This window comes from Puntigrus tetrazona, unplaced genomic scaffold (assembly GCF_018831695.1).
Source record: "Puntigrus tetrazona isolate hp1 unplaced genomic scaffold, ASM1883169v1 S000000842, whole genome shotgun sequence".
In the NCBI taxonomy this organism is placed as follows: Eukaryota; Metazoa; Chordata; class Actinopteri; order Cypriniformes; family Cyprinidae; genus Puntigrus; species Puntigrus tetrazona.
Window position 1 is genome coordinate 1,283 of NW_025048442.1, and position 11,218 is coordinate 12,500.

At 34.1% G+C, this 11,218-nt stretch overlaps 1 pseudogene; it reads right to left on the reverse strand.

Annotated features, from left to right (window-relative positions):
• Positions 1-801: 801 nt before the first annotated feature.
• Positions 802-6,164, reverse strand: LOC122335642 (annotated as a pseudogene).
• Between the last annotated feature and the right edge of the window lie 5,054 nt (positions 6,165-11,218).

The window sequence follows — 11,218 nt, forward strand, 5'->3', positions numbered from 1 at the left end:
CGCGCAAGTGCGCCGCGCGCTCATATTAATGTTTCAGCACTGCTGAGAAATGATTAAAAAAACAATTAAATCCTTTAAAAGTACAGATTTATAGCACCATCTATTGGCGACGGAGGAATAACCAGCCTGAGCAACAGGTGTCCAGCACCCAGGAAAAACACAAACCCAGCAAACCTAAATCTAAAATATTATATTAAATATTTAAAATAAATATTTAACTAAATTCATTTAAAAATAAAAACACGACTTGAAATGAAATAAAACACAAAACTGAACTAAAATTAGGTGAAAAAGTGAAAAATAAAATAAAACTAAAATGTTAAAAAAAAAAAAAAACCAATACAAAACCAATAACAAAACAAAATTGGAATTGAAAATTTTAAAATATTTAAAAAAACAAAACAAAAAAATTACTATAATAGTAAATATATATATATATATATATATATAAATACATATATATATAAATACATATATATATATATATATATATATATAAATATATATATATATATATAAATACATATATATATATATATATAAATATATATATATATATATATAAATACATAAATACATATATATATATATATATATATATATATATATATATATATATATATATATATATATATATATATATGTGTGTGCAATACTAAGAAAACACAGAGGTATACATTAATGCATGTCTAAAAAGAAAATGTAATAATAATAATTAATAATTAATAAAAAGAAAAAGAAAAAACCCTTCAAGCCATAAAGTAAGACCCGGTCTGTTAAAAGTGAGAGTATAATAGTTACCTGTATTCCAGAGGTGGTGAAAATAGGGAATCTCAAACTTCACACTGATTGGTAGCTTTTCCTCCTTGTCCTCTCGCCTCGCGCTGGGAGTCCAAAGTGAGCCCTCATCAGATACTCCTTACCTCCCTGAAACACACACACACACACACTCATGAGCTTGTGCTAGTATCACTCTTAAGCCATCAGATTTATTATGCTGCATGTACGGTATCACAACACTGTGCTCGTGTCTTACAGGGAAAGACTTGATGGACCAAACGATCTCGCTGTTCTCCGGGACCCACTTCACGCTGCCCACCGTGGTCTTAAACTTGGGCGAGTCTGCGTCCGGTCGGGACGAATATGAATCTCCACGTTGTTGGCAGTGGAGCGCCGCTTGAACTGAGACTTGGCCTGCGGTGAAACAGACGAGACGTGATTTAGACGCACCGTAAAAGCGCTCTGAGGCTCACGCGGAGGGAGGAGTTCTCACTTTGATCATGTACTCGATTCTGCTGTGTGAATGCTTCTCAATCACAGACTCGATCCAGATCAGCGGCTTCACCTGTTCACAGAAAACCAAAACAATCAACCCCACCAACGCAATTACAAACCAAACCATATTACAGTTTTTAATCTTTTGAATTAACATTTTATAATGCCGTATTCTGAATGATCATATTTTAATATTTAATTATATTTTTTTACATTTTTAATAATGTTATGTCATTTTTTCTCTTCATCCACTGGTTTATTATATATTTACTCTATTATTTTTCCTTTAATTATTTTAATTAAAAAAATTCTTTTTAATATTTAAATGAATCTTTAAATTGATGTTAATTTATTTTAAAATAAATAAATGTACAATAAATATTTTGCATTAATTTACAACTTTAGTTTAAACTATTATTTCCTTTTATATGCATATACATTTTTTATTACATTTACATTACACTTTGTATTTCTATTTTATATATTTTACACATCATTTATATTTATATAATATTTAAGTATGAATACTTAAATATAAAAAATATTAAAAATGGAATATTTGTTAGTTTTAAATATATTGCTTTCAATATAAATAAAATATATATATATACATATATATATATATATATATATATATATATTTATTTTTATTTTTTTTTTTTTTTTTTACATATTTTGATAACAATATTAATCTGGTATTATTATTTGCTGAATGTAGACACTCACATGCGTGTTGAGGCGTGCAGACATCAGCTCAAACTCTCCGTCCGGAGGATGAAGGAGATAGTTCGATCGTTCTCAAATCGAGACAGACGCACACACTGATGAAACTTGACGTCCTCCAGCTCCACCACGACTTACTCTTTCCGCCTGAAGAGAGAGATATCAAACGACAGTCTGAAGCGGCACTCTAGCATCCGGATGAGCTCAAAGCGCACACCGAAAAAGGTCTTTAGCATCGGTGTGGAGACAGAGAAGTGAGGGAACAGACTCACGGCCGTGTTCTCAAACAGAACCTTGTCGTTTCAGACCCAGACGCAGCTCCGGCATTCCTGAGAGGAACACTCTCATCTTAATGGAGCTAACGATCTCACTGCGAAGGACGTTACGTCAAGGCGCTGACCTGGAGAGAAAACAGCAGCCATGAACGCATTCGTCCAGAAATAATGAAATAAAAGCGCAGTCAAACCGAATTTCATAACCGCTTTTCTTAATTAACAAATAGAAAAATTAGTTTCAATTGAGATGCGAACTGGTTTATGTAAGGTTAACATCGAGATATTTGTTGAAACACGATGCATTTATGAAACTTTAAAGGCAATATCTTTAAGCTTATATTAAATGTAATTAGACAGCAATCATCTCAAAGCAACACATTCACACAGAAAAAAAGTGATTAAACAATTATGTATATATATTATTGAATTAAATATTATTTTCATATATATTATTTCATTTCATTTGAATGTAATTGTCATTATTTTTAAATTATATATTAATACTGAACATATAAAATATTTTTAATTAAACGCACATTTAATCAAAATAATGATTATGAATGCATTTAATCAAAATAAATAAAATCAGGTACATTTTAGGCTGACAAGCACTAAACATTAATTCACTGCACTTCCACGAAGCCACGAATTACTGTAGAACGCAATGACAAAAACATTATATCATTTGATGGCCTAACCTCAATATTAGTTAACACGGACTGTTTGAAAGCGTTAAGCTTTCCTAAGACAGCAGGTCCATCTCCTCACATGGATGTGAGCGTGTCCTGTTTGTTCTGATGGGTTCCTGTGTTTATTCTGAGCTGCGTCTGCAGGCGTCGAAGAAAACGCGCTGCTTCTGAAAACATACCAGGAGGTTGACCGACTCGATGACGTCCAGGAAGACCTCGTTCTTCCTGTACTTGATGCCCTCTGACCTCCAGGAGACGGCGTTGGTGACCGTGGCGGGGGGCCGCGGGGCGCCCGTGTCCAGCTTGTGACCTTCCTGCGTGATGTACCTGTGAAAAATCGAATGCTGCCGGGTCAGAGAAGTTATTTTAGCAACAACGTAATGATTTAAAGGGTCATATGACGTTGCTATAAAGATTATTATTATGTGCATTTGGTGTACTGCAATGCGGTTTAAGGTACAAAACACATTATTTTCCGCATACTGTACATTACCGTTTCTTCTCTAAGCCCCGCCTTCCTGAAACTTAGCACAAAGCTCACCGCTCTAACTGAAAAAGCGTGGTGCGCTCTGATTGGCCGAATGACGGCCCGCCTTCGTAACATTTGGGCGGAGTTCAAATAAACCCACTCTGTGATGTAGAAAAGTGGGGGCGTGGTTAAACGAGTCGTTTTAGGGGGGTGTGGACAAGTCGTAGCTTTTATCTCGTTGGCTTCGAAACTTTCAGGCTTCTCGTCTTACAGCCTGCAGCTCTCCAAAGTTTAAAATGGCATCATACGACCCCCTTTAAAAGACACGGACTCACTCCTGAAGGATCTTGCTGTCAGTAGTTTGCGGGTATCCAAAGTCCATGAGTTCATCCAGCAGCTCGTAGATTATGACGAAATTATCTCTGATGCTCTCCTCCTCCAGCTCCTTGAAGTATTCGGAGAAAACCTGGGGAAAAACGCATCAAATAGCTGTTAGAATAAAGCAAGCAGGATCGGGTTAAACCCGTAAAAACCGCATGAAAGGTTTTTTTCATAGAGAAAAAAATATTAGACAGCTAGACAAAATCTCACGGAATTTATGAAGCGAAATGATTCAGCGACTCACTCCAAGATTTACTCGATTCATTACCAGATGAATCGTTATTTTTGAAACGAATCTTTTGAATGATTCAAAGCCCATTCTGTGTGTTTGATTGTGGAATTGAGTTTTGAATCGCAATCCTGAAAGCAAGTGACACTGAAGTGTGTGCTGTGACGAACTCATATATTAACTAATTAGTTGTGGTTCAATAGGATACCACCCAGAAATCACAAAAAGTCCAAAGCCTGATGCGTAACGTACCTGAACGATTTTGTAGAGGAAGGAGAAAACCAGCGAGACGCAAGCATTTTTCTTAGACGTTGCAACAACTGTTTGTCAGCAGGTTAAGAGACAAAACATGTTAAAAAAGAGACAGCAAACCAATAAAATGATTAAAAGGTCACAACAAACACGTTGCACATGATCCTAAGCGAGGTCATTTTTCCAATTTATGTAGCAATATCTGAATTATTTTTTTAAATAATTTATTATTAGATCATTTAAATTAATGGGAAAACTTAATGCTAATTATTAAAACTAATACCAGATAAAATTAATACTAATGTAAATTTATTATTATTTTATTTTACAATTTTATAATGCGGTTCAAGTCAGCTCAGTTTCATAATTTAAATCTAATAAAATAATTAACAGATAACTTGATAATGACAAAAAACAACAACAACAAAAAAATCATCATGATTATTTTGGTCTATATTGAGATATTGATCAACTTTGGAAACACCAATCATTCATTGAATATTTTTTAATTTCACGAATTATAAGTATAATTCAATAGATAACAGAGTGCATAAAAATTAAATACATTTGCTTTTAATATTTAGTTCATAAATATTAGAAAAATGTTTGTAAAACAACCAGCTCAAAAGATCATTATAGCAATTTGACTGAAATTGAAGCACAAAAAAACTATAAATATAAATTGATTAAAATTATATAATCACATTATACACAAAGGAAATAAATAAAAATAGTATATATGTTTTATTAATTTATTTTAATTGCAAGTTTTATTATATTCCATTTTAAATGTATTTTATTTAGTTAACTATAACAACCTGATCACAGCAGATCCGTCTTGACAAATTGACATTTCTATATTTAGAATGGGATTTTTAGTTGCGGTTTTCTGAAGGTTTGGAGGATACGGTACAGGTTGTTGTGTTTGATCCACATGAAGCGAACTCCCCCGTGAGCCAGGATGGGCGAGAGCGTTCCCTCCTCCTCCTTGTCCATCAGCAGGGTCATGAAATGCTCGATCTCGGACATGTCCACATCCCCGCGGTAATTACGACAGATCAGCACCTGAAACACACGGCAGTTTCATACTGACCCAGATGCACTGGAGTAACCATAGCAACCCAGGCCAGGAATGAGCAGCTTACCAGATTAAACGTTCACACTTGTTTTTTTTTGTTTTTTTTTTTAAGTTGTAAAACAATCTAAAGCTAAACAATTATGAATACAAAACTTTATATAAATTAACGAATTAAAATAAGAAGTATAAAAGCTATAAAAGTAATTAATAATGCTAAAACATTTAATTATTTTCAAAGGATGTCATTTCAATAAAAATACAGCGGCGTATGAATATCATACTATTAAAATAAAGAAAAAAAAAAACAAAAAGCTTAAAAATAAAGATGGAGACAAGTGATTAATAATAATTGATTTTTGACCGACACTTGCTGTTAACAAGAAACAGCTGCTTGAGGAGTGATTTTCTATTTAAACAGGTTTAATTAACCACTACACGACAATCCGAAATTTTTAAACCCCCTTAAGAGCTTTTAGACCAAATGAAACATGTTGGCAGATTTGAATGAAGGATAACTCTAAATTCCGTTTAAAATAGCCCGACGTTGATGTGTGGATTAGCTTTAGCCTTGTAAAGCTAGCGAACCGTTATCTTACCTTCCCCTTCAGATCCAACACATAAACAGCGCTCGCCGACATGTCTGCGCCTTCCCGGACCGCTTTCACTGTTAATCTACAGAGGTTCGCTCACTTCTGGCGCATTTGTTAGTTCAATAACGAGCTGTCATCCGTTTTAGGCGCTCAAAGAAGCTCCATCATCAAATAGCGGATGGGAGAGATTTTGAGGAACCGGGTGGCGCTGCTGTGAGAGCGAGTGACTGCAGCGCCGCCTGCTGCCCTGGACGAACGACAGAACTACAGCAAAAACCGCCGAGATCGGTAACCAATCGGATTTCTTTACTTTACTTTACACTGTTGCTGCCTGTTGTTTTCATTCCTGCGGATTGAACCGCCCACCAAAAAAAATATATAGTAGTCCCAGGAATGCGATTTGGGATAGTTTTTAGTAGCGATTAAGCGGATTTTTGTTGCGAATATCTGGCAACCCTGACTTCGAGTCTCGCACACACACACACACACACACGTCACATTTTCTCTAATAGCCTAGTGTCTCTCTATATTTTTTCTAGCTATATAATTTAAATATTACAAGCATAAAATGAATATATTTATGTAGGTTTTTATTATTATTATTATTATTATATAATAGTCACGTTTATTTATATAATATGTAATATATAAAATGTCATATTTATTTATTAAATTAGGAATACATAGAATTTTAATTGAATTTATTTATCATTTATATTATTTTATTTATAGTTATTTTATTCCCACTAGATGGCGCTCGATACTAAGCAGCGCTCCACGTATATTACTTTTTAATAATAATATCTTTTCGGTGATTTGCAGAGAGTTTTTGGCCACTATATGGACTGAGACTGAAATAATATATAAAAATAACTGTAAAAAAAAAAAAATTCTTTGAATTTAGAATTCTTCTTAAGGTAAGTGGTTGCAGTCGATTTAATTAAGGTGCATTGAACTATTTGGCTAACTTTCAACTAAATCTGTTTATTTAAATTTCGCAACCCTTTACCTTAAAAAATGTTAGTGTTGAAAATGTTTTTCAGTGAACCGAAAGGATAAGAATATAAGTAAAATTAATAATAAGAATGTAACAAGAAAAGTATAAATAGAAAAGCTAATTTATGAAAGCTGTAAAAGTAAAGGATCTTTGAGAATAAAATGTCAAAATAATGTTACATTGCCATTCAGTGTAACACGATATTTATGTAAAAATGTTAAAAGCATGCTAATTCTGACGCGTTTTAAAATATACAAAAGAATAATAAGCATATTCAATTATTTTCTTGCGTTTTAAATGAGTAAAACCTAGGACAGTGACTAAAAAAAGAAAAGAACAATTACAACTAATAAGTATTAAAGTAATTCCTCTCTTTAATGTGTCATAAATAGATTTTTGTTGCAAACATGCCTGAAAATATTGTTACACTGAATGACATTTTAGTAAATCAGGGAAAATGCGTGCTATTTATTTTGGGTCAGAAAAACGAAAACAAAATTGCAATTAATTTTAAACCAAAAACTATTTTTGTGGAAAACAACAATAATTTTAAGCAGTATTGCGCTTACTGTTTTATGCATTTTTTCATCCAATATTTATATCAGCTTTATTTATTTGCGTAATGCATTTTGAGCAGTTTTAGTGAAGATTGTTGACCGTGTGGTTCGCGTGACTTTTATTCCTGACCTTGACATGCAGACCAGGCGTTTATCGTGGGTAAGGGTCACGAGGAGCAGGGACAGAATGTGAAACTGCTTCTTAAAAGTGCAACAAATTGCCAACGAAAGTCAAGACTGGTGAAATCTGCGCTTCTTCAGACTCTGTTGCAATGCTTTTTCTCACATGTGCTGCAACACTGACCGGTTAAAACCCTTTTTACATTCAATTTGAAGTTTCTATTTTATATTTTTCTGAGTCGATATCCTTTTTATGCATTATATTATACTTTTGGGTTATATAAATCACAATAAAAATTGTATTTCATTTAATATTTTAATAACATTTTTAGTCATTTAATTTGGCAATTAAATTTTTTTTAATTTATGTTCAAATATTCAACTATTTGAAATATATATATATATATATTTAAAACACTTAAAATATTTTACAATCTAAAACCTAATTTTAGTAAACACGTTACTTTAGTCCGGTTAACTATAAAGCATTTATTTGTGCATCCATTTTTTATTTGAGCCGCCGACCCGGTATGCATTGTGAGCCAAGATGGCTGACGGAGTTGTAGCTAAAATATTGCTGCACTTTGATTATAATCAAGTCAAATTATACGCAACCCAACGATTTCACGTGTCGGTATATTTTATAATAAGGAATATTTGGATAAATGACTGCTGACGTAGGCCCCAACGAATAACCCTGCATCAGTTATTAATAAAGTGGAGATAAATGTGAAGGTTATGAGCCGTTATGGCGGTTATGGCTACTCGGAAGGTTTTGGAAAGCATCTGCTGACGATTTATGAGCCGTGGACTCGAGCTGCATCTTGTGAAAGGTCTTTGCTCTATAATTAGACACGTATTTGAAATATCATCTTGCGTTAGCGTGAAGCTTCTTGCACATGTTTTGTGAAAGTCACAATCCCCTGACAGCAGCTCAAGTTACACGCGGCTCTCAACGGCCCTGAGGCCAATAATGATTTGACAAAACATGAAATATATATGTTTTGCATCATATTTGATCCACCAGGCTTTCATGTCTCGTATAGTCTGATACAGAGAACATAAGGGATAGCAGATACTTACATAAATTACTTTATACATGATACTGTCTTGGTAAGATACATGTCATGTAAATGATCGGAACATATAATGCAAAGCATGAACAAGTGAACAAATAAACATTCTGATGATCATATTTGAGACTCACATCTGAACATGATATAACAGACAATCAAGTCACTGTAAAAAAAAAAAAAAAAATGTTTGAGTTTTGAAGTACTAAAAAAAATCTATTTTCTTGAAGCTACATGCGGATCGGGGCGGGGCTACGAGTGTCGCCCCGCCCCGTGCCTGCTCTGATTGGTTCGATCGTCTGCATACGATCGTTCGGGTTTTCAGATAATAATTTTTGAAGATTTGATTTCATATCATCGGCGTATGAGGCAAGAAATGAAAAAGGATGTATCCGTATTGTTTAATTTAAATGGCATGGCGAGAAAATTATAGTTGCATATAATTAGAATGAGCCGAGCCAATCAGAGCAGACGTGAGGCGCGTGTAGCCCCGCCCCAGGCATAGCCCCGCCCCGATCTGCAGGCTGCAGACTTAAAATGTTACTACAAAATAAAAGTACTTGAAATGTTTTCTAACACAATTGAAGAAATCATTTCATGTTGTAAAAATGCTAACGCTTTGCGAGTTTGCCGGCAAGCATTGTAGTATGAATAAATTATGCATGTTTTGCAGTTAATTTCATTTAATTTCATTTTTCATCATTGTTAGTATTCTGTAGTGCTGGGATGTAAAGTGCTCATCTTTTTAACATTTGTTGACTGCCACCGTTCTTAAGGCGAGCGTGTCTACTTTTGAGGCCTGCATTATGTTAAAATTACATTAATTTTATGGAAATATTAGTCTCGTAGGCAGGCAGTGTTGTCTGCTTATTAAACTTATCCTTTAATGCTTGTCATTCACGAACTGATGTCTTTCAAGAAGCTGAAAAAATAACGGGATAATAAAGTGTGTTAGCTAAACAAAAAAGAGGCGCGCGAACAATTTAGTCCAAAGTTGAGCGAACTCAAAAAAACTGTGCAGCAAGTCACCTTAAAATTATATTAAATCAACTTATTATTTTGTACAGATTTATAAAGTGAAGCTGCATCGGCCCAGTAAGTGTCCACCTGGAAATAAAAATTCTGTAGTTTTTACAAAAAAGAATAATTTAGTAAAAAAAAATTGTAAGAAAAAATGTAATTGTAAGAAAAAATGTAAACACATTTAAAAACTGTATATTTTTACGGTATAAAACTGTAATTACAAGCGATAAAAATTTGAATGCAAACTAATAAATTATACACTGCTGCTATACATTTTTATACCTTTAAACAAGGTACATAATAAAATATACACATAACCAAATGTACATAAATGATAACAAAACTATTAAAAGCATAATTATTTAAGCAAAATACGTTCAAATAAAAAAAAATACATTAAAAAATTTCACGTCGATTTGTTCTCGGTTCTAAAACTGAACAATTAACAACATTTTACTGTAAAATTAACATTAATTTTATATTTAATTTTGGTTGGGTGTTTTAAAGTTTTTCCCTTTATGCAGTGCAGGAATGTACTGTTAACCTATTAGCAGTTTTTTGTTCATAGCATTTTTACAAGATTTTACCGTAAAAATTGCATTTATTTTTTAGGACACTAATACATCAGCAGGTGCTGAACAAACACGTTCTGCATCCAACTGAACAGACGAACACTTCTGATAACATGAGGAAAAAAGCTGAAGACGAAACTGCAATCTTTTATATCTAATCTTTTAAATAATTCTGATTTAATTCACGTTTTTACTTTCTATGCGGTTCATCGCCACTCAGATCGAAACGCTCTTTTCTTTTTGCTTTTTCTGACATGCATCAGCCGTGGGACAGGAATACAGACGTTTCGGCTCAAAGACCTTCTTCGGTGTCACATGAATATTTCCATCTCTGTACAGTGTGTGTGTTCAGATATGACGGGTCTGTGTTACCTCGCATGCTTATTTTAGCCCTCTGTGCGCACACACACACACACACACACACACACAAATACACATACATGTTCAGGAACTAAAAAAAAACTTTCCATGATGTCCAAGCGCATGTGCTAAATATTAAACATGCCGATGATCGAAATGAACTCAAACGCAAATCTGTCCTTCAGATGGGTTTGTGGACAAAAAAGGGGAGAGTTCTCACTGAGTGCAGCATGTGTGTGTGTGTGTGTGTGTGTGTGTGTGTGTGTGTGTGTGTGTGTGTGTGTGTGTGTGTGTGTGTGTGCGTGTGAGATGTGTGTGAGTGTGTGTGTGTGTGTGTGTGTGTGTGTGTGTGTGTGTGTGTGTGTGTGTGTGTGTGTGTGAGTGTGTGTGTGTGTGTGTGTGTGTGTGTGTGTGTGAGTGTGTGTGTGTGTGTGTGTGTGTGTGTGTGTGTGTGTATGTATGTGTGTAAGTGTGTGAGCGTGTGTGTGTGCGTGTATGTGTGTGTGTGTGTGTGTGTGTGTGTGTGTGAGTGTGAGTGTGTGTATGTGTATGAGT